Raw genomic sequence first — 24277 nt, 5'->3', positions numbered from 1 at the left:
GGCGAAGTTTCCCGAGCTCCACCACCAGTACTCCTGCTTCTGAGACTGGATTTCTATAGCAACGGGCAGCAGCTTCGCGGGAAGTCAAGTGCCACTGTGCTCCCATCCCCTCAGCAGGACGGAGACCACTCTCCGTCACCTGGGCACTGCTGTCCAGGGGCTGGGGCACTGGGAAGGGCAGGGAATTGGCCCAGGGCGGTGGAGCCAGGCAGTGGCAGAGGTAGGAATCCAACTCCAGGCCTTGGCCAAACCTACCAGCCACACTACTGTCTGTGTACACACTACCTGGCAGGGACTGTTGTCTGGTTAACCATCACCTGTCTCCAAGCATGAAGCACAGGCTGGCAGAGGTGAGCCATCCCCTAAACCCAAGCCCGGCCCCCTTCACCCTGCCTGCCCTGCCTTGGGATTCATTCCTCCTCTCAGGCAGAGGTGAGCTGGCCATTAAAAAGCTGACCCCCAAGGGGAAGAAAGCGGTGTCCAAGAAGCAGACAGAAGCCCCGTGGGGCAGGGCGCACTCAGCAAACAGTTCCAGTCCAGCTGCTGCAGGGACTCGGCAGCCTGAACCAGGGACAGTCTCTCTGGGCCTGGGGTGGTCGCAGGATGTCTGAGGAAGGCTGGGCTGATTCATCTTTATGGTCCCTTCCTTCCAGGGCTACTCAATTCTGTGAGTCTGTGAATGTACAACCTGAATGACCAGCCCACAGGACAATGAAAGGTTCCCAGGAACTGAAAGAACTTCATTCCAAGTAGATTCTTTCCATAACGGCCCAAAGCAAAAGGACTCTCCATAAACCTGAGTAATCTTCATAGCTGGGAACAAAACTGGACTTCCTTTAATACACCAGTTAATCCTACCTTACCCCTTAGTCCAGCAACAGCAAATTACTAGGCTCGCAGTGCTTTGCTTGTATCTTCCTTGGAAGTTTACCAAAAAACAAAAAATCCCTTACTATTCTACTGCTCTCATTGGTGGCCATTTTCTCACAATTCTAGCTGTTGTCAGTGGAACAGGTGCTGGGTCTGGACTGCGTGATAGGCTTAGAGTTTCCCCCAGCACAAATACGAACAGAAGGCGTTCGACCAGACTCAGCAACTCCCTCCGCTGGCAGACACCTCTACCCCGTCAGGTGCTCTGTACACTCAGGCTGGCAGACACCTCTACCCCGTCAGGTGCTCTGCATACTCAGGCTGGCAGACACCTCTACCCCGTCAGGTGCTCTGCACACTCAGGCTGGCAGACACCTCTACCGCGTCAGGTGCTCTGCACACTCTGGCCAAAGCACCAACAATGACTGGATTCTAAGCAAAGCTGGAAAACAGCCTCACCTCGGCAGATGCACCCAAGAACCAAGGCTTTCACTCTGTTTTTCCTTTAGAGGCTGAAGAGGGTGGGGTAAAAACCACACGATGTTCTCCAATACTGCGACTATTTGCAATTCAGAACTATCAGCAATCAATCACCCATTCTAAACACTCCACGCGAAGTGCCCATAGCCCTTGAAAAGCACACAGCCTTGCAAATCCACTCACTCAGGCCACTAGACCCAATCCACTAGTCCAAATCCACTGAACTCAAAGGGAACCTCAGCATGCACGTGGTTTTTCTGGCTCTGTTTTAATTTCAAGATGTTTGTCCCAGTTTACCTATGTAACAAACTTTCACACGGATCCCCAAACCTAAAAGTAAAGTTGAAAATAAAGGCTGGGCGTGGTGGCTCACACCTGTAATCCCACCACTTTGGGAGGCCAAGGCAGGCAGATCATGAGGTCAGGAGTTCGAGACCAGCCTGACCAACATGGTGAAACCCTCGTCTCTACTAAAAATACAAACATAAGCTGGGCGTGGTGGCGCACTACTCAGGAGGCTGAGGCAGGAGAATCACTTGAACCCAGGAGGCGGAGGCTGCAGTGAGCGGAGATCGCACCACTGCACTCCAGCTTGGGCGACAGAGGGGCACTGTGTCTCAAAAAAAAAAAAAAAAAAAGAATAAAATTAAAAATTAAAAAATAAAACGAACAACAACAAACAAACAAAGATGTGTATGTCCCAGTTTTCCTTGATTCAGATGGCTCTTTCTCACACCTGCTTCCACGCTTCCCATGTGTGGGGTATGAGCGGCTCTCCTCCAGGCCCGGCGCCAGCAGCCTTGCTGCAGAATACCCATCCTCTCCTTCCTGGGGCGGAAGGAGCGAGGCATTGCTGAAGGCAGCGGCTGAGACCCTGAACTCCAGACTGCACTGTGCTGTCTTAGCCTAGAAGAGGGGTCTTGGTGTGTCCCATGCAGCCTGGAAGTTGTGGCAGGGAATGGAGAGGGATCGACTTCTCATCAGAAGGGACACATGTGGCCAGGAAGGAGCACTTGGCTTCAACGATAACATCGGGATTCTTCAGATTTTGCAAGAGGACCCTGATGTTCTCATCTACATGTCTTCATTCAAATGTAAGTCTCTGAAATGGGATTAGATACCGTTCGAACAGTGAGGTGAGGGGACCTTAGCCAGGTGAAGTGACTGTCAATGGTCAACCGGAAGTAGCAGCTAGAGAAAGCCAGAAGCTCTTGTCGGTTTCCTCATACCATAACCTCCGTGAGGGTCGACACTGAGTGCTCTTGTCAGAGGTGTTCCAACCAGAGCGACTCCATCTTGAAAAGGGTAAAATGAGGCTGAGACCTACTGGCTGCATTCCTAGGAGGTTAGGCATTCAGGAGGTCAGCAAGACACACAGGTCACAAAGAACCCGCTGATAAATAAAACACGATGCAGTAAAGAAGCTGCCAAAACCCACCAAAACCAAGATGGCAACGAAAGCCACTTCTGGTCATCCTCACTGCTCATTATATGCTAATGATAACACAATAGCTAAGACACTCCCACCGGTGCCATGGCAGTTTACAAATGCCACGGCAATATCAGGAAGTTTCCCAAGAAGGTCTAAAAGAGGGAGGAACCTTCAGTTCCAGGAAAATCTCTGCCCCTTTCTCAGGGAACTCATAAATTGCCTACCTTTTATTTAGCATATGATCAAGAAATAACCATAAGTATACTCAGTCAAGCTGCCCATGCCACTGCTCTGCCCACGGAGTGGCCATTCTTTTGTGTTTTGTTTTGTTTTGTTTTTTGTGTCTCTGAGACAGAGTCTTGCTGTGTCGCCCAGGCTGGAGTGCAATGGCATGATCTCGGCTCACTGCAACCTCTGCCTCCTGGGTTCAAGCGATTCTCCTGCCTTAGCCTCCCAAGTAGCTGGGATTACAGGCGCACACCACACCACCATGCCCGGCTAATTTTTGTATTTTCAGTAGAGACAGGGTTTCACCATGTTGACCAGGCTGGTCTCGAACTCCTCACCTCAGGTGATCCATCCGCCTTGGCCTCCCAAGGTGCTGGGAATACAGGCGCTCTGAGCCACCGTGCTTGGCCCTGTTTATTTTCTTAATAAACTCGCTTTCACTTTACTCCATGGACTCATCCTGAATTCTTTCTTGCGCAAGATCCAAGAACCCTCCTTTGGGGTCTGGATCAGGACCCCTTTCCAGTAACACTTGGGCAATGGCAGATGAAAGAAGAAGAGGCTACATACAGAGGTCTGGAAAAGACGTACGCAACGACATGCAAGGTGTTTTTTCTATTAAGTCATCACTGAACAAAATCCAAGGAGAAAAAGGTAAAATGGGTGCAGGAGAATTAGAATGAAGCATAACTGCTTGTAAAACAAATCAAAACTAAGAACCTAGGAAACTATAATAATGCTGTTTAAAGACTTGAAGGAAATCTCTATTTCCAATAACGTCAACAGAAATCAAAGGAGAATATGTTTCAATTTTCATGAGTGAAAGATAATAAAAGTCAAACCCTATATAACATCAATCCTGAGCCAAATCCTAGCTTATCTGTACTTTTTTCTTCTCCTTTTCAATGTGTGTAGCTAAACCGGGTTGCAATCTAGAGCTGAACTCATCCAGAAAGCATGGCAAACATCCACAGCTGTGACAAGACGCTGATGAGCCTGTCACAGTGGGGTCTTGCTGTTCCCACTGGGGAGAAACCAGGAGAATGTAAGTAAAAAGCAACGACCCTTCTGCAAATAATTAAGTAATTCACATCCACCCCTTGAAGAGAAAATAATTCCTCCCTTGTCGCTGTGACAGCCTCGGCTGGCTGCCCAGCTGAGAACACCCAGCAAGCACCCACTCAGCAATGCCAGGTGAGGAGGAGAGAGGTCAGCCACTGCAGCCTGCAGGCTCTCTGACCATGGGTACCTCCATGCCAGACCCTCCCAACCACCCAGGACATCTGGCCCAAACACAGCATGAATTAGAAGTGGCTTCGGCCACGTGTGCCACCTCTGTGCAGGCTGCCACACAGAACCAACCCCACCCCAGCCTACATGAAGCTCCACGCTCGAGCTCCAGAGTAGCAGGACATGTCACTGATTCCTCTCCACAAAGCATGTGTGCCTCCTTGCATCCACTCAGGCTCCAATGAGAAGCACTATTTGCCTCCCCCAAAGCTTACTGGGGGGAGGTGGGGGTGGGAACAGTCCACACGCCTGAGCTCCACTCCCCAAGGCAATGACTGTGAAAACAGGAGCTCCAGCAGGAAAGAATCAGACTTTTGGTTCAAGGAAATGGTCTCTTAGCTTCGGAACAGCCCACCGACTACGGAAAAATGCTCTTGCCCCCAACCAGGCAGGGCCTACGTGTCTGGCTTCACTGCGCGTGTGGTGAAAGCATCCGTGAAGCAGAGTCCCGGCTGAACTGTGGGAAAAGCGAAATGCACAGACAGCTGGCTCTTCGGTCTGAGGGTTATTTCAACCTGTTCTTGTTGAATGACCTTGGACCAGATAAATGCCATTGAGCTTTCCGTACAATGGCACTAGCAGCAACCTCTTCCCACTCGCCTCTCTCCAAGTCCCTGTGAAGTTACAAACATGCGGTGTTTGGAAAATTCTAATAATAGCATCAAAGCGGAACACTGCCCCTGTTATTTCTGAAGTCCTCTCTCACACCCAGCGCTTCAGAAGGGGCAGAGCAGAGCCGCCGCGGCGTGGAGTGTGTGATCTGAAGACAACGCCTCCCTCATTAGGGCTGGACGTATTCCGACAGGGCAGTCTGTGGCTCTGGATGGGGGGCAGTGAGGGGGTGCATGCATGTGCTGGAACTCACATCCGGGAGAGAAATCGGGGCAGACAGGCCTCATGGACAAATGTGTGCTTTGAAACACTAGGTTCGATGTCTAAAGAGTACAATTCAACAACTCAGGCAACCAGGCACAGGCCCCACTCTCTACTGGAGATCTATGGCAGGGTTACCGGAGCACAGCTGGTGCCAGACATGTGCTGACAGTGATCTGGGACAGTCAGACCAGAAGCAAATGATCAGGCACGTCCCAATCAATGTGGCACTAAAACGACGTGTGCAGCTTCGATCGTAGTTACCTGACCAACCCCCAGAAGAGTGAAAACCTAAATTTCCTCTGCTGCGCCACCCTCCAGCTCCTGAGAGGGACGGGAAGGAGGTGATGTTGACGGAATGCCTCCTGTAAACCCAGGAAACTCTGCTAGGGCTTCACACATGCAGCTCATTCAATTCTTCTGACAACGCTCCAGAATATATCCTTTTATCCTCACTTTACAGAAGAGAAAACTAAGGCTCAGAAAGAGAGCACTTGGCCAGGTACAGCAGTTCATGCCTGTAATCCTAACACTTTGGGAGGCGGAGGTGGGGGGCTCGCTTGAGACCAGGAGTTCAAGACCAGCCTGGGCAACAGAGTGAGATCCCCATCTATAAAAAAAATGAAAAAATCAGCCAGGCATGGTGGTGCACACCTGTAGTCCCAGCTACTTAGGAGGCTGAGGCAAGAGGACTGCTTGAACCCAGGAGGTCGAGGCTGCCACACCACTGCACTCCAGCCTGGGTGACACAGGGAGACTATGTCTGAAGGAAAGGGAAAGGGGAAGGGGAAGGGGAGAAAGCATTCATCTGAGATCCCCCAAGTGGTAAATGGCAGAGACTGAATTCAAATCCAGAGCCAAGCCTGCCAGACTGCAAAGGGCCCCCACTCTCAGCTCCACAAGGGAGCAGGAAGATGTGTACATCATTAAGATCATTTTGTGCCTCCAACTCCCCGCCGTGTGATTTCCACACAGAAACCTGATTCTGACGGCTTCCGTAGCTCATGCCTGACAATCCACTGAAAGAAAAGTAAAAAGCACCTCAACTGAATGCAGAGTTTCTCTGTTAGCACAATGGAAATGAGATGAAGAAATGGTTTCTCTTCTAAAACCTGCATCACAAAGTGGAATTACAAAGAGAAAATAGAGCAGTAGGAATCAGTCCCAAATGAAGATTCTGTATCATCAGAGAATAAAATATGGGCATCCATGACTATCTTCCTCTACACCCCTTGCAACCCCACCCCTGAGTCTAGGACACTGTCTCTACCATTTCTCACCCCCCATGAGAGTCAGGACCAAACACCAATTCCAGGATGCATGGCCTTTCCTGTTCCGGCATCTCTGAAATGGGGAATGCATCTTAAAATTGATAAAATGATGGTGCATCTTACAATCCTTAGCACCTAAAGGCTCAAATTAATACATTAATATTGCCTTGAAATTATATGAGCGCAATGCTTTAGATGATTTGAGACACTCTCAGATACTTTGTCTCATTTAAGCTTCACAACAGGCAGGCCAAACAGGTTTTTAGTTCACACTGATCATACTCAAATACAGCGGTGAAACTGGCTGACACAGATGACTCAGTGATTTGTCTAAGCAAGTGGTAGCACCAAGACCGGCCTTGGATTTTCTGAGCACCAGGTCCACGGGGAGGAATCCAATACTGAAGTGCAGACGACACGGGAGCGATGCTGGTGGGCTTGCCCTGACACCTCGCCTGCTCACTGCTGTCCCACCCCACGCCCAGCTCCTCTCAGTCACACAGCCAGGCAGGCGAAGAGTACAACTGTGAGATGTCTCGTGAGCTGATACAGAAGGAGTTTATAAATACCGAGCACTACTGGCCTTAAACAAAGCTGCTCCTCTCCACCAGGTCTGGGTTGGATGCCCTCTTCCTGGGCCCAGCCCAGAATGAAGGGAGGATTGAGAGGGACAGACAACAGGTAGATAGATACAGCTTCTCTGAAAACAAAGAAATAACAAATGGCTGTCTCACCTGAACAACTGGTTAGAAACCGGGAGAAGGGGATAAAACCAACTTAGAGCTGCACTTCTCAAAAATACCAAATAGGCCGGGCACACTGGCTCATGCGTGTAATCCCAGCACTTTGGGAGGCCGAGGTGGGTGGATCATGAGGTCAAGAGATTGAGACCATCCTGGCTAACACGGTGAAACCCTGTCTCTACTAAAAATACAAAAATTAGCTGGGCATGGTGGCAGGCACTTGTAATCCCAGCTATTCGGGAGGCTGAGGCAGGAGAACGGAGTGAACTCAGGAGGCGGAGCTTGCAGTGAGCCGAGATGGCACCACTGCATTCCAGCCTGGCAACAGAGCGAGACTCCACCAAAAAAACACAAAACAAACAAACAAAAAAAACAGATTCAGGTAGACAAAGAGTTAAATATCAAATCAAGCAAAACAACCAAGTATCAGAGTAATATGTAATTAAGTATTACTTACCTGATTTCTGGATGAGACAAGCATTTCTAAGCTTAAAAGAAATGGAGGAAACCAGAAAGCAAAAGAATGAGAATTTAACTACATAAAGTTAAGTCTCCTCTCTATTTTAAAAACAAAAGGAAAAGTGTGGGGAAAATATCACCTAAAATTAAAGAAAGGGTTGCAATTTGTAATACTTATTAAATAGTTAATACAAAGTATGCGAAAAGCAGGCTATGGGATCAGATAACATACATGAGACACTTTTCAATTCAGGAGAACTAAAGAAACCAAAATTGAGGCTGGGCATGGTGGCTCATGCCTATAATCCCAGCACTTTGGGAGGCCAAGGCAGGTGGATCACCTGAGGTCAGAAGTTCGAGACCAGCCTGACCAACATGGAGAAACCCTGCCTCTACCAAAAACACAAAAAAATTAGCCGGTCGTAGTGGTGCATGCCTATAATCGCAGCTAATAGGGAGGCTGAGGCAGGAGAATCGCTTGAACCAGGGAGGTGGAGGTTGCAGTGAGCTGAGATCGTGCCACTGCACTCCAGCCTCCAGCCTGGGCGACAGAGTGAGACACTGTCTCAAAAAAAAAAGAAGAAATCAAAATAGAAATGTCAACTACCACCTAGGCAATAAACAAAGATTTTATCTGCAAATGTTAACAATGTGGCAAAGGTACAAAAGAGTCTTCTGGTCTGAGTGTAAACTGGTACAACCTTTCTGGAAAGGAGTTGAGAATGTCTATCAAAAGCCTTAAAAGTGTTCAAACTCTCTGACCCTGTAATTCCGCTTTTAGAAATCTATTCTAAGGAAATAGTGAAGAACGTATTGCAAAGGTTTACACAAAAAGGTTCATCATAAGTTAAAAGACCAAATTAGCTAGGTAGATTGGACATACCCATACAATGTTAATAGAAGATTTTTAGATCATGTAAAAATACAATATAGTGTTAAAATTTTCAAGGCAGAGAAAAAAACCAAACTGCAACATATTGTTACCATGAGTATATTAAACAACCAAACAGAATAAAGCTTAGAAGGCACTGTGGTGGGGATGCTTACGCGGCATGAATTATGTGTTCCTTCTTCCTGCTTCCTTATGTTCGGCTGTATTTTTATAATTAATATGCATCAGTTCTATAACAGGGTAGAGGATGACAGAGGAAGAATCTTACCCTCTCATCCCACGCTCAAGAAACACAATTCCAGGGCAAAAGAAAGACAGCACAATAGACACTTGGATATTCTTAGAGGAATTTAGAAAGAAGAGAAACAACCAATATAGCAGTCCTTTATTTTGCAACAAAATGGTCACATTTTTTTAAATGGCTGGTTTAATTCTTTCAACCACTGGTTTGTACCTGCTTCAAGAAATGCATAGATCGCCTTTTCCGTTTATGTACCACTATCTTCCACTTCCTTCCAAGCAAGCTCCAAGGCAGTCTGCATGTCACCGCTCTAGTACAGTCCCTTCCTCATGGCTCCCAATCTCACACTCTCAGCAAGGCCCAGCCCTGCAGGAAAACCAGAGGAAGAGGCAGAGCCAACTGGAGGGGGTGCAGGACTCAGCCTCTGTGGGCTTTCCCAGGGTTTAAGGAGCTATGATGGAAGGCAGCCTCATCCCACCGTGAGGCTCCCAGTATCAGCTGGAGAGATGGCCACCAAGCCCCTGGACAGGAAACGAGTCTGGTGTGTTCTTCCCCTAAGAAATCCGGGTGATTTAACAGTTCTCAGGCTGCATGTTTTGGTCTCCCCTACCCCTGTCTATTTTGGGGCAGTGAAAACTAGAAGAGAGTTACCCCCCAGGACCCTCTTGCTGACTGCCACAGTTACTACTTAAGACCGTCATTACAGCAGTTACTACTGTTACTGCTACTTGAGACCGTCATTACGAGACTGAATGAAGGGACGAATGCAGAAATAACAAAAAACAAAAGTAACTATTTTAAGGAAAGGCTAGCATGGGGAAGAAGAGAGAAGAAGAGAGGAAAAAGGCTCCCTGCTTCTAGTGAGCAAAGGCAGCCCCCTAAGCTTCTACAGCACTTTGTATTTATTGGGTAACAAGAGCAGGAAGGAGGTAACCATTGGTCAGCTGCTTAATTGACCACAGGTTCATTTTGTTACTAGCAGGCTTCAATTATGCCTAATTATAAGAAACACTTGCGCCTAGGTTGTAACTGCCCTCAGCATCCCTTCTGCGTGGCAGACGCAGTTTGTCAGTTTGCCTACATTCTGCATTTACGAGAAACAGTTTGTTGCTTACTTATATAGCCTCCAGTGGTATACTGAGTTGATCACCACCCTCACTCTTGCGGCCTCCAACAGGACCCCACACCTGGACCAGCCAAGCCCCTGCCTTATCTCTCCAGGGCTTGTTACCAAACCAAACTTCGGTCTACTTGCCTGGTGCAGTGGAGCGAAACGCTGACATCAGGATAGCAGCGAGACAGTGTGAAGTCTTTTTGGGGGTTGTTTTTTGTTTGTTTGTTTGTTTTTTTGTTTTGACGGAGTCTCACTCTGTGGCCCAGGTGAGGTTTTAATTGCAGGGTGCCAAGAAAGGAGAACTGGGTGACTAGTGCTTAAGACCTAACTCCCAGATGGCTTACAGGTAAGGGTTTTTAAAGGCAGAGAGGCAGAGGCTACAGACAAAGTCATAAGTCAATACATGAAAGCTCTGCGTGGGACTGACCTAGAAAGGTGGGATGTCTCAAAGCAGGGCCCACGGGTCAAAGGTGGATTCAAAGGTTTTTTGATTTGGTATTGGTTAAGGAGGCAAAGCTTTGTCTAGAAATTTGGGATCAGCAGAAATGAATGTTAGCATCTGGCCTGTGGAAGTGTCTTCCTCCAGGCTTCTCAAAGAAATTTTAAAAAAAACAAAAACTGGCGGTCAAAGTTTTGTCCTCAGTTTTACGTTACCTGAGGTCTATGTGCCACAGACAGCATTTATTATTTGGTGGGAGTCCAGGTTTCTAAAAAACGACTCAGGGACATATGTTAAGGTATTTAATTTTTATAAAAAACAAAACATTCTGTGACTAGCTTTTTAGATACCATTTTAAACTATCTTGTTTATTAGGTTGTTGATTTCTTTTTCAAGCCTAGCTAAATGCCTAGAATTTTTTTAATACCTAAAATTTTTAAATTTTTATATTGGAGGGTGCCTGGCAGGCTCCTAAGAAGGGTTCCTACCCCGTCTCAGGCTCAGCCTCCACCTTTCTGCTCCCATGAGACGCAGGGCAGTCGCGGGTGTGGGCCAGCCCTCCCACTGCTTTCCCATTTGAGACCCTGCCTACCCCACTCAGCTTCCATCCTGACCCAGTTTGCAGCTTCGCTGGTGTCCCACAAACTCATTAAAGTGGTTTAACCACGGTCAGCCAAGCTTGACTGAACACACAGGAGCTGTCGCTGAGACTTCCAAACCTGCTGGAGTGTAAATTCCAGACTCTTGATCGGCAGAAATCCTACTGCGGGCACAGCCAGGCAGCAGCTCCGGGCTGCTTGTCCTTCTGCTCCTGCATGGGAGCGTCCTACTCAGGCGAGACACAGGGGTCAGCCCCCGACCCCTGGTGTTCCCGATACCATGTGACTCACACTGGCTGACTCCCTAGTAAACCCCAAACTACCTCTGTGTCAAACTGGTGTTCCCTGAAGCACCTCACCCAACAGTGGGGGTAAACACCAGGCTCCCAAACCCTTCACAACCTGCCGAGCACAGGGAGTCCTTAACATCTGCCAGTACCCAGCAGCGTCCAGAAACAAGCATCTAATGAGTGGTTTCTAAGTGCCAGACCCCATGCTAAGTGCTTCTCCTAAGCCACTGGGTGGCTATTATGAGCCAGGCTATGATGGCTGGGGCAGTGGAGTAGGGTAGGTGAAGAAATCCCTCAAAACCTTATCATGTGAAGCAATCAGAGAGGTTTAGCCTACAGAAGAAAGATAGGGATGGTAGTAGAAGGCAGCATGAGAAAGGTCTTCAAATAGCAGAGAGATTTTCATGTGCAAGAGGTATCAGGACTAGAAAGTTCCACAGTGATGGGCATCGGCTCACTCAAAGCTTCAGAGACAAGAGAGGACTGCAGGGATGGTTGATTTGGACTCCACGTTCGACAAGTAAGAACATGGAGGTCATGCAGATCTCAAGGCAGTAATTCTGCCATTGTGCCCATTCAGTGTACTTCAGCAGATGGGTGAAGCCTGTCCACAGGAAGCTGCAGAAGCAATGCCTGCTCTGTGGAGCCGGAAGCTTGGCTTGGGGACAACCTGTGGTCCTTTCAGATCCAGTGCACTGATGCTAAGTGACTAACAGAACTCAGCAGCCTCTTCAGTGTCAGGGCAACCAGTCACAGCAGAAGGACACTCGGCCAACCCCCAGCAGCATGCAAAATACGCATGAACAAACCTGCACATGCACCCTGAGTCTAAAACGAATGCTGAACTTATTTTTTTTAATGACAGAATTCTGGGGGAAAAAAAAAAGTAAGGACCCTTAGGTGTACTGTTTCCTCTTGAAAGACTTAAATTTGCGGGCCAGGTGCAGTGGCTCACTTCTATAATTCCAGGACTTTGGTAGGCCGAGGGGGGAAGATCACTTGAGGTCAGAAGCTCGAGACCAGCCTGGCTAATACAGCAAGACCCCATCTCTACAAAACATTAAAAAGTTAGCCAGGCATGGTGGCACACACCTATAGTTCCAGCTGTGTGGGAGACTGAGGAAGGAGGATCACTTGAGCCCAGGAGTTTGAAGCCTCAGGGAGCCACGATCACGCCTCTACACTCTAGCCTGGGTGACAGAGCAAGATCTCATCTCTAAAAAATAAAATAATAAAGAGTTAAATGTGTGCATTTTCTACACCAGTAACTAACAGGTTATGGGACAAGAAAGAAAAAAGTCTTAAGAAACAGAAAAATTCACAGCATATCTGCAGTCAGAATTTGGCTTTGAATCCTGGCAACACGATCTATTTTGAGCAAGAGACAAGTTTTGCTAATTCCTAATGAGCCAGATTAGAAACAGACTACAAACGAACAGCAAACTCATCATAAAATTATGAGAGAGCCCAAAATACACCGAATGACTGATGCATCGCTAGCAGCAGCATTTGGCCACTGAGTAAAAGCAGGGTGTGTGCTTCACAAGTGTCGCGGGGGCTTCAGGAAGAAGGAGCTGGCGGAAGTATTGCTGATAATCCAGAAAACCCTCTCCACTGACTCAAACATCCAGAAAGTGCCAGGCTGAACTGCTCTCAGCAGTGCTGAGGCAAGAGACAGTCCTGAACCAGAAAGTGCAGGTGCCCTGGATGGGGCTCGGGGTACCTCACACGTAGGAAGATGGGGGCTCAGGAAGCCTGTCCTGAGCTGACGCTCTGGCAGAAAAAGGAACTTCCAAGAGGAGAGGAGACTGGAGCAAGGAAGGACCTGAAGACAGATACCTCCCAGCCAACACTCAGGCCCCTGTGACACTCAGGAGAGACCAGCTTGGGGGAAAAAAGGAAAGCTCACCTCCCCCCAACCCCACCACCCACACACACCCTTATGAAAGTCCCTTCTCTAAGATCATTCCTGCTTCACCTTCTCCCTTACCTCCCTATCCAAAACCCAGCAACTCCAGAGGCAACCCAGAAGCCAGTGGCTCCATTCCTGGTGCACAAGACCCAAGAGGCCCACTGTATTTAATAAGCAGCCATGCAGACGCTGGGCTCTGTGGCATCCACAGAACACAGCTTCAGAGGCAGAGCCCCCCCCCAAAAAACTCCAAGTGGCTGATGGCTTCAGGGCCACAAAATCCATATAACATTAGAGAACACAAACCTACCCTTGTAAACACCATGACAAGCGAAGGTCCTGTTTTCCTCCATAACCCCACGCACATTCTCCAGCGCACTTGCCTTTAGAAGTACCTGCACATGGTGAGTGGGGTGTGACAGGGAGGCTATGCTACAGGGAAGATGGCCCCAGATGGCCAGAAGGGTCCTAAGAGGACTTCCGGGACCTGATCATCCCTCATGGGCATTGTCAAGTTTTCCGACACCCTTCCTACAGTCACCCAGCTGGTGATGAGAAACTCTAGAGAAGGAAAGCAAAGCTGCATCTGGGACGAATCGTCCCTGTCAGTCTGTGCCTGCATCCCCCGCACAGCCCGGGGCCGCTGGGATAGATGGCTCCTCAGAGGGCGCCAAGGGCCATGGCGGCTGGCTTCACAGCAAGGACTGAGGGGAGGCTCTGTCTTGGCCTGTAAGACATCCCATCTTACATGCCACGTCAGCAATACCGTGGTGATGAGGAATGAGTTACAGCGCAACAATTCACACCTCAAAAGAGTTCACACACCCAGAAGTGTCTGATGAACTGACCATGGGAGCGGATCACTGAGGAGAATTACAGCAAGCACCACTGCAAGGGGCTCACATAGACCCAGTTCTTTAAAATTAAATACAAAACCCTCGGCCGGGCACAGTGGCTCACGCCTGTAATCCCAGCACTTTGGGAGGCCGAGGCAGGTGGATCATGAGGTCAAGAGATCGAAACCATCCTGGCTAACATGCTGAAACCTCGTCTCTACTAAAAATACAAAAATTAGCTGGGCATGGTGCCACATGCCTGTAATCCCAGCTGCTCAGGAGACTGAGGCAGAAGAATCACTTGAACTCGGTTGGCGGAGGTTGCAGTGAGGCAAGATTGCACCACTGCACTCCTGCCTGGCGAGAGTGTGAGACTCCACCTCAAAAAAAAAAAAAAAATCTTCAAAATGAATTTTAAATCGAACTATACTATTAAGAGAGTCTTCCGCAGAGATGAAGGGGGAGGTATCAGTTTATCACGTAGCACCAGCTCAGGCAGGGCTCACAGATTTAGGGTCGCTACAAAGTCCCTGTTTCTGAAAAAAGTAGGGGTGTGTTGGTCACACACCCCTGCCTCAGGCAGCAACAGGAGGCAGGACATTTGTTTAATGGGTTTTTCCCAGGCGCTAAAAGCAGTGCAAAATATTAACATCTATCTAAAAAAAGTGGGGGCGCTCCCCCCACCTCCATTCACCCTCTACTGGGAAGAGGAAACCGCCAGACTGAGCAATTAGGTTGCAATTTTACAGGAATGGTTTAGGTCTGAAAAGAAGTGTCAGTCCCACAAATCCTTTTCTCCTCACCCCAAATCCTGAAGGGGATGATCGTCCGGGCCACTGCTGAACCTGCACTGGGTGCAGTCACTCCTTGACGTGCCTCAGTCTCTCCTCAGGAAAGTGTGCACGTCGGGTTATACGGGCTGGAACACTCTTACCCACCAAAATCTACGACCTCTGATGAGAAACTCCCACTATCCCTTTGTACAACTTTAGACTTTTGTCAACATTGACATTTCCCATAGATGTGATATTACAATCCCATGCACACACTTTCCCAAGGAGAGACTGAGGCACGTGAGTGAGGCTGCCTGCGGGAGGATGGCCTTCTGAACCACTCTCATTCCCGCTCATGTTTCTCCCTGCAAGGTAGGATGGAGGCGGGGGCCTCTCTTCCCACACCCCAAGCCCTCTTGAGGCATCAGCATCCATTAGTCCTCAACTGCAACCCCCTTATAAAACAAAGGTCACTCTGTTCCCTGGTCTCCAGGTCTCAAGAATCCAGGCTTGCAACCTTACATCCCTCCCTCTCGGAGCACCCCAGCAGGCCCCAAAAAGTGCATGGCTGCCCTCTCTCCTCAACTATACTCATCACCAGGCCCTTTCCACATTCTGCAGAGGGGTGCCTGCCCCCCATGATCTGGCCCTGCCTGTCTCTCTCCTCCGGGTGTTCCTACAGCCCTCTCCTAGCACAGCACCCCCACATCCCTGCTCTGAGAAGTTCCCATTGCCATCTCCGCAGCTCTGCTGGGGCTGCCCCCATACACTCATCTAGGGAACCTCATCATTCTTTAAGTGTGGCTCAGGATCTCTGTACCGAAAGGCCTCCCTGCTCCTCGCTCCTCTTTGGCTGTAGCCCCTACACCCGTCCTCTGCACAGCACCTCTCCATGCTTGAAGGGTCACTACCTGTCTGTGTGCTGCCTCCACCCAACCTCTGAGCACTGGGCGGGGAGCCACCTTCCTTCGTATATTCACATGGAATGAAGAGAGGAAAAGAAAGACAGGAGAGAGACATTAAAACTCTGCCAATAATCCTTTCTAGCAGTGGCACACGTTCCAATCCTGAAGAAACGATGACACGAGGCATGGCAAGAGAGTTTTAAAAGAGTTCAGCTTTTCACTTAAACAGAATACTGGATGTCACTATTGGAAAGTGCTCACAATTTTTCATCTAAGCTGAAGTTGCCTGTTCTCCTTCCTACCTTAACGCAGTTTCTCGCTGCCTGAAGGCAGCTCCTAAAACCCCTGTAAGCAAGCAGCACCCTTACCCATCAAAATCTACGAACTCTGATGAGAAACTCTCACTATCCCTTTGTACAACTTCAGATTTTGTCAGCATTATTGACGAAATCCCATAGATGCGATATTACAAGATACAAAATTTAAGACACGATCTTGGCTGAAAGACTCACGATCCAAACGCAGTAAACCTTTCAACTCTCCTTATTCACTCTGCCTTTAATTTAAAATATGTGACTCTGTCAAACACCAGCCAGGCCTTGCTACACTCCTTAGGGAGGGGTCGCTAGGAAACTGCAGAACTTGAGAAACACAGGGACATTCTAACCAGCTATTCCTTCTTTCTCCCCACAGCCCCCTCCCTTCTCTGGCCTGTACAACTTCCTTAGTCCCATCTCCATTACTTTGATTTTGGGAAAGGGATCCTGCACTCTAACTGTGTGATGGGTTATTGCATCTTCATTTATGAATTCTCCAATCTGGTATTCACTTTCAAACACTTGGCCCTCTTTGGCAGCCAACAATGCATAACCAGGCTTGGGAAGCCTTCACGTTTGACAAGAATAGAGAACAACCGCTTAGCGGAGACCAGGTTACAGGTCACATGGAGTCTTTCCAACTTCATCAACAAATAAAGCAAAATCTGAGTGCAGGGCTGTGGTCTGTTTGGTGGACGAGAACAACACTCTTGAAAACAGCCAGTGGTACAGACACCACGGTGTGCTCTTCCAGTGTTCAGAGGGCTGATTAGTGCACAGTAACCACAGGGCCACAATCCTGAGTTACTAACCACACCGCTGGGTTCTCAGAGAGAAAGACCACATTCCCAGACAGACTGGACCCTAGTCTGCCATGGGGGTAATGCAGGTGGGACCTTCATGGCAGGTCCCACCCGTCCCTGTGACTCCATTTTGGTTGCTGAATTCATAAGAAGGACTCAGGCCAAAACAAAGTGGGAGGTTCCAAGACTGTGGCTTTTATTCCTCCAAGGATCTGCAAAACTTCAGAATGTTCAGGAACAGCAGGAAAATGTGCTGCCTTGGTTCCAAACCACTCTAATGAGAAGTGCTGCCCACCTCCTCCAAATACCTGGGGTCAGGGAATTACTCCCATTAGGCCCCACCGTAGTTCTTTCTGGACATGATGCAACCTGAGAGATTTTTCATGCCACAGGTAGATTTAGGGAGAACTCAATTATATTTTCCTTGCTTTAAGTAACATTAACATGCCACTGGTGACAAGTGGACATGCCAGTTTGTCACAAGTCCACTACAACCGCAGATCAGGTCAGAAGGGCTCTTGCAGGTGATAGACAGCTCTTGCAGCAATGTTTTGCAACACACCAGCACACAACATGCTTAAGAATTGGTGTCTCTCCCTCTGCTGTCTCCATGTCTCCATCAAAATTAAAGAGAAGAAAATAATAAAATTAACCCCCAGAAAGTACCTATCAGTACTTGCACTTAATTCATTTCCATCTAAATCCAGGCCAGGTAATATTCTTGACATTGTATAGACCTGATGACAATGTCTTTACTTCTTTTTAAAGTTGAGCCAGGCATGTGACTGGTTTAAGGGCCACGTAGTCCAAAGGACAGGGAGTCATATCTTCAGGTCATCCTCACGTCACTATCCACATGCTTTCATTAAGTGGTCAAAGCCGTACGTTTGGAGTTACAGAGTTCACCAGATAAACAGAATGACTAAGAAACCAAAACCAGGTGTTTTCACATTTTTAGAGTCCCCTGACAGTGTGGTTTGGGGGTTTGGTTTCTGTATCACATCTGCTGTGTGTGCAGGTCATATTCAAAACCACGCATGCTGAGAGACTAGCAAAAAAATGCAACGATCATGAGGTTAAAGTAGACAAAAGAAGGCAATTAAAACACTTCCACTACCCACTATAAACAAGAAGAACATAAGTACACCTGTTGCCTTCTAAATAAAATATATATTTTTCCTTTCCATAACAGTAGAAAGTAAAAAAGACTTAAGAAATGAAGTCAAGGTCTATTTCCACAAGGACTCAAGCAAGGCAATACCAAACGGGTACAAAATGAAAGACAACTGAAAAGCAAAAGTAGGCTCTCAGAGGTCTGCAAAGCTCGGTGTCTAAACTTAGCTGTGCGGGCAACACACACACAACCGGTATACGTCAGTTATTTTCGAACCCCAGAACTCACACAAAGACATGACCAACCTGCACGTGCCCCTCTTCAAAGCAGTCCCCTGGGGAGACCCTTGGTATTCCCATGATGCTGTCATTCAAAATATTTCTGGAACTCCCCTAATGGGTTAGCCCCCAGAGCCAACAGCATAATGTTCATCCTCTAAAGCACATTTGCTTTTTGGAAACAGCTAACAACCACTTGGAGCCAAGAGTCACGAATAAGGCAGGTGATTGAGCTTGGAAATTTTGTTCTTGGTTAGAAACTCACAGTGGGCACCAAATGGCAAGCATAATTTTCTCATAAGGCTCATGGACTAGCTGTGACCACAATGCCAAAAGCAGAGGTTCAACAATGTTCTGAACACTGAAAATAAGTGTGAAGCCTCCTAAACAGCATGTTTGAAACTCGCCACTTTGAATACACTTGTTCTGATTAGCCTATTACAACCAGCCCTGTGTCTTTATAACGATATCTAGATAAATCACTACTGCATATCCCCAATTCAATGTAGCCCCAAATAAGTTATTATTAACAAGGGAACAAGGGACACTTCAATTGCCAATTAAGAGGCGATAGGCCACAACCCTGCACAGAGATGTCTGCATTCCACAGGCAGATGTCAACGCCCAGGAGTATGTGCAGACATAAATATGCACTATACGCGTGTGCAGCTATCTATATATACACCACAGATTCACAGCTCATCCCAAATCATCCTTAGTGAGCTTATCCTAAATATAGATAATCAATTCAATGTTAATAATAGCTGAGGCCTTTAAAATGCTCTGGAGGAAAACACACACACGGATGCAGACACACACATGCGCGCACACACACACGCACAAGCACACACACACGGATGCAGGCGCACACACGCACACGGGCACACACACACAGATGCAGACACACGGACATGCGTGCGCACACACGGATGCAGACACACACGCACACACACACGGATGCAGACACGCACATATGCACACACACGCACATGGATGCAGACACGCACATGTGCACACATGCACATGCACACACACGGATGCAGACACACGCACATGCGCACACACACGATGCAAACACACATCCACACACACACGGATGCAGACACATACATGCACACACATGCGCACACACACGGATGCAGACACGCACATGCGCACACACGCATGGATGCAGACACACACATGCACACACACACGGATACAGACACGCACATGCGCACACACATGGATGCAGACACACACACGCACACACACACGGATGCAGACATGCACATATGCACACAGGCACATGCGCACACACATATGGATGCAGACACACGCACATGTGCACACATGCACATGCGCACACACACGGATGCAGACACGCACATGCGCACACACACGGATGCAGACACGCACATGCACGCACACGCACGGATGCAGACACATGCACATGCGCACACACACACATGCACACACAGATTCAGACACATGCACATGCGCACACACGGATGCAGACACGCACATTCACACACACATGCACATGTGCACACACACATGGATGCAGACACACATGCACATACGCACACACACACATGCACACACACGGATGCAAACACATGCACATGCGCACACACACACATGCACACACACGGATGCAGACACACGCGGATGCAGACACACGCACATGCGCACACACGGATGCAGACACGTACATTCATACACACATGCACATGCGCACACACACACGGATGCAGACACATGCACATGCGCGCACACACACGGATGCAGACACGCACATGTGCACACACACACGCACGCACACACAGAGCCACCTTTACACATTCCTGCACGCTGATCCACTATGGTTTTCTGGTTGCCTTATCCCTGGGGGGAAAATTGTATCAAAAAGTTACACCCAAGAAATGTAAGCTAAACACTGACAGAGGCCTTCCCTGGGACACTTGTCCCAAAATGCTATGATTTGAAAAGATGGTGGGGGTCACTGAAAGACCAGGTCAGGGGAGAGAGAGGAGCAGCGGAGCCGCCACTGATTTGGAGGCCTCAGGGCTTGGGATTTATGTAATACATTTTCTGAACCTCAATCTCATGGAGAATGAATTCTTCTGAGGGAAAGCTATATCTTTTCTTTTGTAACCAACTACAAAAGAATTGGTCCACTAGCCCCTATAGTTTGCCAAATACACCCAAGGAAAGCACCCAGCTGGCTGTCCACCCATGCTTGTGGGGCAAAGGTTTATGAGGAAAATGGCATTCTCTCAATTCCCGGCAAACAGCCTGTCCATAAGGTACAGCACCGCTCAGGAGGAAGGGTGAACACTGGATTCAAATCCTAAACCCACAGTCCCAGCTACTCAGGAGGCTAAGGCTTGAACAGTTGAGCCCAAGAGTTCAAGGCCAACCTGGGCAACATAGTAAGACCCTGTCTCTTTAAAAAAAAAAAAAAAAAAAAAAGGCATAATAGCATTTAAATAAAACTACAAAGGGAAATATAAATTTATATATCAAAAAATAAATGTTATAAGATAAATAAATTCTAAATTCCTCCTCCCCTCTTCTAGCTGTGTGACCTCAAGCAAGTTACTGATGCTTCCAATGTCCCAATGTCCCCTTTTTGGGATCTCTGCAAAGTGGGGTTTGCAATAGCACTCACCCTCCCAGGGGCTGCTGAAGGGACTAACTCTGTGGGCATGGAAAGTTCCCAGCACAGTGCCTGAGTTACAGTCAGCGATCATTGCTTCTGATGATGGCAACCTATCTCCCTGATGCGGTGAAGGGAGGGACAGGCACACACCAGTGACAGCTACCCATCCTCGGGTGCCTGGAGTAGAACAGCTGCTCGGAACTAAAGGCAGACACTGATGTTCTCCCCGACAAAAACAAAGCCTTGTGAAATGCACACCTGCCTAATCCTCTCCTCAAACCTTGTTTTGAGTATTCTGGAACGGTGGTAGGGTTCTCTTCCTCAAAGAGGTAACCCATCAGAAACCTGGCAGGCAAAAAAAAGAGGGCAGTGAGGGAATGCAACCAGGATGGAGACAGAAAAAAAAGAGAAGGGAAAAATCAAGAAGGCAAACAGGGGAGGGCAGGAAAGCAGACAGAGTTGTCTGTTCATGCACAAAAGCCTGCTGGTGCTTCCTCCAGTGCAGGGAGCCTGCCCCACCACCCGCCACAGTGCTAAGACAGCGCCTCCTTAGGTGTGGTCCAGGGACCCATGCAAAGCCTTCACATCCCCACAGGCATGTGCAGCACCATGGCTCTTGCAGAAAAGAGGAAAGAGCTGGAAGTGGACCTCCAGATCCCAGGGAGTGCCAGAGAAGTGGTTCCATGCCATTTGGACGCTGGCTGGAGCTCATTGCTTTAAACATCCTCCCTTCAGAGGAGCATCAGGAAAGGGTACGTGGCCAGCAGGATGCAGTGCCAGGGAGAACCGCTTGGTGCATACCATTCTAAGACATATTTTCATAAATCCGGAGGAAGATTAGGAGTCCTAAACCACAGTTAACCAATTTCTGGCCTAGTGTTTACATCAAAGTTTGCTTATAAGCCACTCAGTCTATCAAAATATTAAGGAAGTCACTGGGAATTTTATTTTATCCAAGGGGTGGAAGCAGTGCCAACACGATCTAGCCTGAGATTCAGCTGTATCTGGCCATGTGCGACGACCTGGGGCCACAGTCACTGGAAACAAGATGCCTGCAGCGCATTTAGTGTGTGCGCAGGAGGATGAGGGAAGTTTTCTCTCTCGAGCAGCCTGGGGAGAGACTGAGGAGAAAGGAATGCTGCTGCTTGGGTGACCAGCCCTGGGTAGCTGTGCGTCCCTGAGTCCTGCAGAGGGAAGCGCAGATCAGAGCTGAGCAGCCGTTTTCATGATTGATCTGCTGCTTGGTGTCCAGCTGGCATGGGCGACACTGGAGGGGAGAGGCACATGACTCCACTTAGACATGGAACACAGTGTTCCCCGAAGCCGACTCGGGGGATGCGTGGACAGGGCCGAGGTACCAGGAGGGTGTGTAATTTGGCAGGTTTGGGAGGTAACACCCTTGGCGGGGACTGCCCTCTTCTCGGGAAGAGCCCTGGAGGTGGCTGACATGGGAGCAGATGACATCCATGAGGCAGGCCAGGACCCAAGGACATCCAAGGGCTGTTCCTGATGGGCACCTCCTGGACCCCTGGAACTGAATGGGTGGAACTTTGAGGAGAGACAGGGCAAGCTGGTTAACACTGTTACTATGTAACCTTACCACACCAGCTGCTGAGGCCTGGAGAAACCCAGGTGTAGCCTTTAACAGTGCCCCACCCTGCCCCGCCCCACCTCCCCATCCCCCACATGCAAGAGGCTAGTGAGGACTGCAGCGTATGGTGGCAGACACTCAGAGATGCTCCGGCCAGGTGCCGAGGGCACAGGGGAGCAACAGGAAAGCAGGCTTCCGGGAGCCCAACAGCGAACTGCAAACACTTCCCAGCACAGAAAACCAGGGCTCTCTGGGAAAGGCTGACTCCAGGTCTGGGGCAGGAACAGACAATGTGACCCCGGGAATCTTATCACACCATACAGTAACACAGTCCTCAAAGGCCATGACAATCATGCCAACGGGATGTACGGCCCACCTCAAGCAGCTTTCACTGACCAAAGCTGGGAAAATGTAAACCCTAATAATAATAACTGGAATAAGCTGAAATGCAAATGTGTAAGTCCACATAATGCCACAAAAACAAATAAGCAGAAAGCCCTATCTGGTTACCACTAACTGGAAACTGATAAATAAAAGGAAGAAACTGACATGGGTGTTATCTTCCCCCATGGACAGTACCACTAGGTAAACAAATAATGGACAGGGAGGAGTTCTCATTATACAAACAGTCTAGCAGAGAAATTACAAACACAGATAGAATTAAAATATTACAAGGTTGAAAGCCTAAAGAACTGGGAGATACAGACACTGAGTATCAATGGTTGCCTCCACCACAGAAACCCAGTGCTGTGTGCCTCCAGGTCAAAGAGTGTAGCACAGACCCCACGTGCAAGCAGCCTCGCCCATCCCTCAAAAAGGAAGAAACAAATCAAATCGGAATCTCACCAAGGCTCTACACCCGACTTCCCACCCGCAGGAAACACAGAGCACAGAGGAACATGGAAAACCCCCCCACGGAGAGGCAAGCCACAAAATCCAGGCTGGAAAACAGTAAGGCAACTCCCAGCTCCCTTCACAAAAACCTGCACGCACAAGCCAACAAAATGACCAAAAGCAGAGGGAAAAAAGAAAACTCTGATTTTCAAGATTCAGTGGTTGTACGAATCAACCACAGTGGGTAACTTAATATATAAATCCTGAATTAAGAAAAACTATAAATACAGGTATAACATCTATGAACCAAATGGAGATTTGAGTGCTAATTAAATATGGATGCTCTTAAGGAACTTGTTAATTGTTTTTAAGTAAGACTTATGGTACTGTGAGTTCAAACTATCTTTTAGAGAGACATACTAAAATATTTACAGGTAAAATAAGATGATTTCTGGGGCCCATTTCGGGGGTGGTCATGGACAGGACAGGGCTGACCACAGGCTGATCGGATAAAGGCAGGGTGAGGGGCAGGCAGAGTTCATTATACTATGGAGTCTATTTACATATATTTGAACTTTACTGTAGTAATCTTTTTTAATTGGGCTAGGGTGAGAGGAAGCGTGTCGCAGAGGAGGTGCCATCTGAACTGCATCTTACAGGGTATGAAGGCCGGATGGTGCTCCCACCGAGACAGTGCGGCAAGGAGCCATGTGGGGAGTGAACCGCCAGCCAGTCTCTGTAGGACAAAGGCAAAAAACCGTTGAGGGTGGAGAGAGGTGGGAAGAAGCCAGGGCTCCAGGGAGATAAGGAGCCCAGCCATACTTGTGCTTCTGGCCCTACAGGGACTCTGGTGACCCTGCAGATGGTGGCACTGATGGGACCATAACAGAGAGGGGCCTCCCAGGAAGGCACCACAACAGATGTGGCTGCTATGTGTGACTAACCACCCTGGTCAAAAAACAGGCTTGCACACTTTGGAAGACAGTTTGGCAGGATCTTACAAAACTAAACATACACTTTCTATACAGTCCAGCAAATGCACTCCTTGG

At 48.4% G+C, this 24277-nt stretch overlaps 1 protein-coding gene across 2 annotated transcripts in view; it reads right to left on the bottom strand.

Moving 5' to 3' along the window:
• Positions 1-24277, bottom strand: part of GALNT2 (polypeptide N-acetylgalactosaminyltransferase 2) — a 217855-nt gene that overhangs the window by 142297 nt on the left and 51281 nt on the right. Inside the window, exon 1 of one of the 2 annotated variants that reach the window (XM_021931277.2) lies at positions 16160-17947. The exons of the other annotated variant lie outside the window; for it this stretch is intronic. The gene's annotated coding sequence lies outside the window, so the exon portion shown is untranslated. Of the gene's footprint in view, positions 1-16159; positions 17948-24277 lie in introns of those variants that run through there. 2 annotated transcript variants of the gene reach the window in all.

This window comes from Papio anubis, chromosome 1, assembly GCF_008728515.1.
Source record: "Papio anubis isolate 15944 chromosome 1, Panubis1.0, whole genome shotgun sequence".
In the NCBI taxonomy this organism is placed as follows: domain Eukaryota; kingdom Metazoa; phylum Chordata; class Mammalia; order Primates; family Cercopithecidae; genus Papio; species Papio anubis.
The sequence above is the reverse complement of the archived record's forward strand: the minus strand, read 5'-3'. Positions and strand labels throughout refer to the sequence as shown.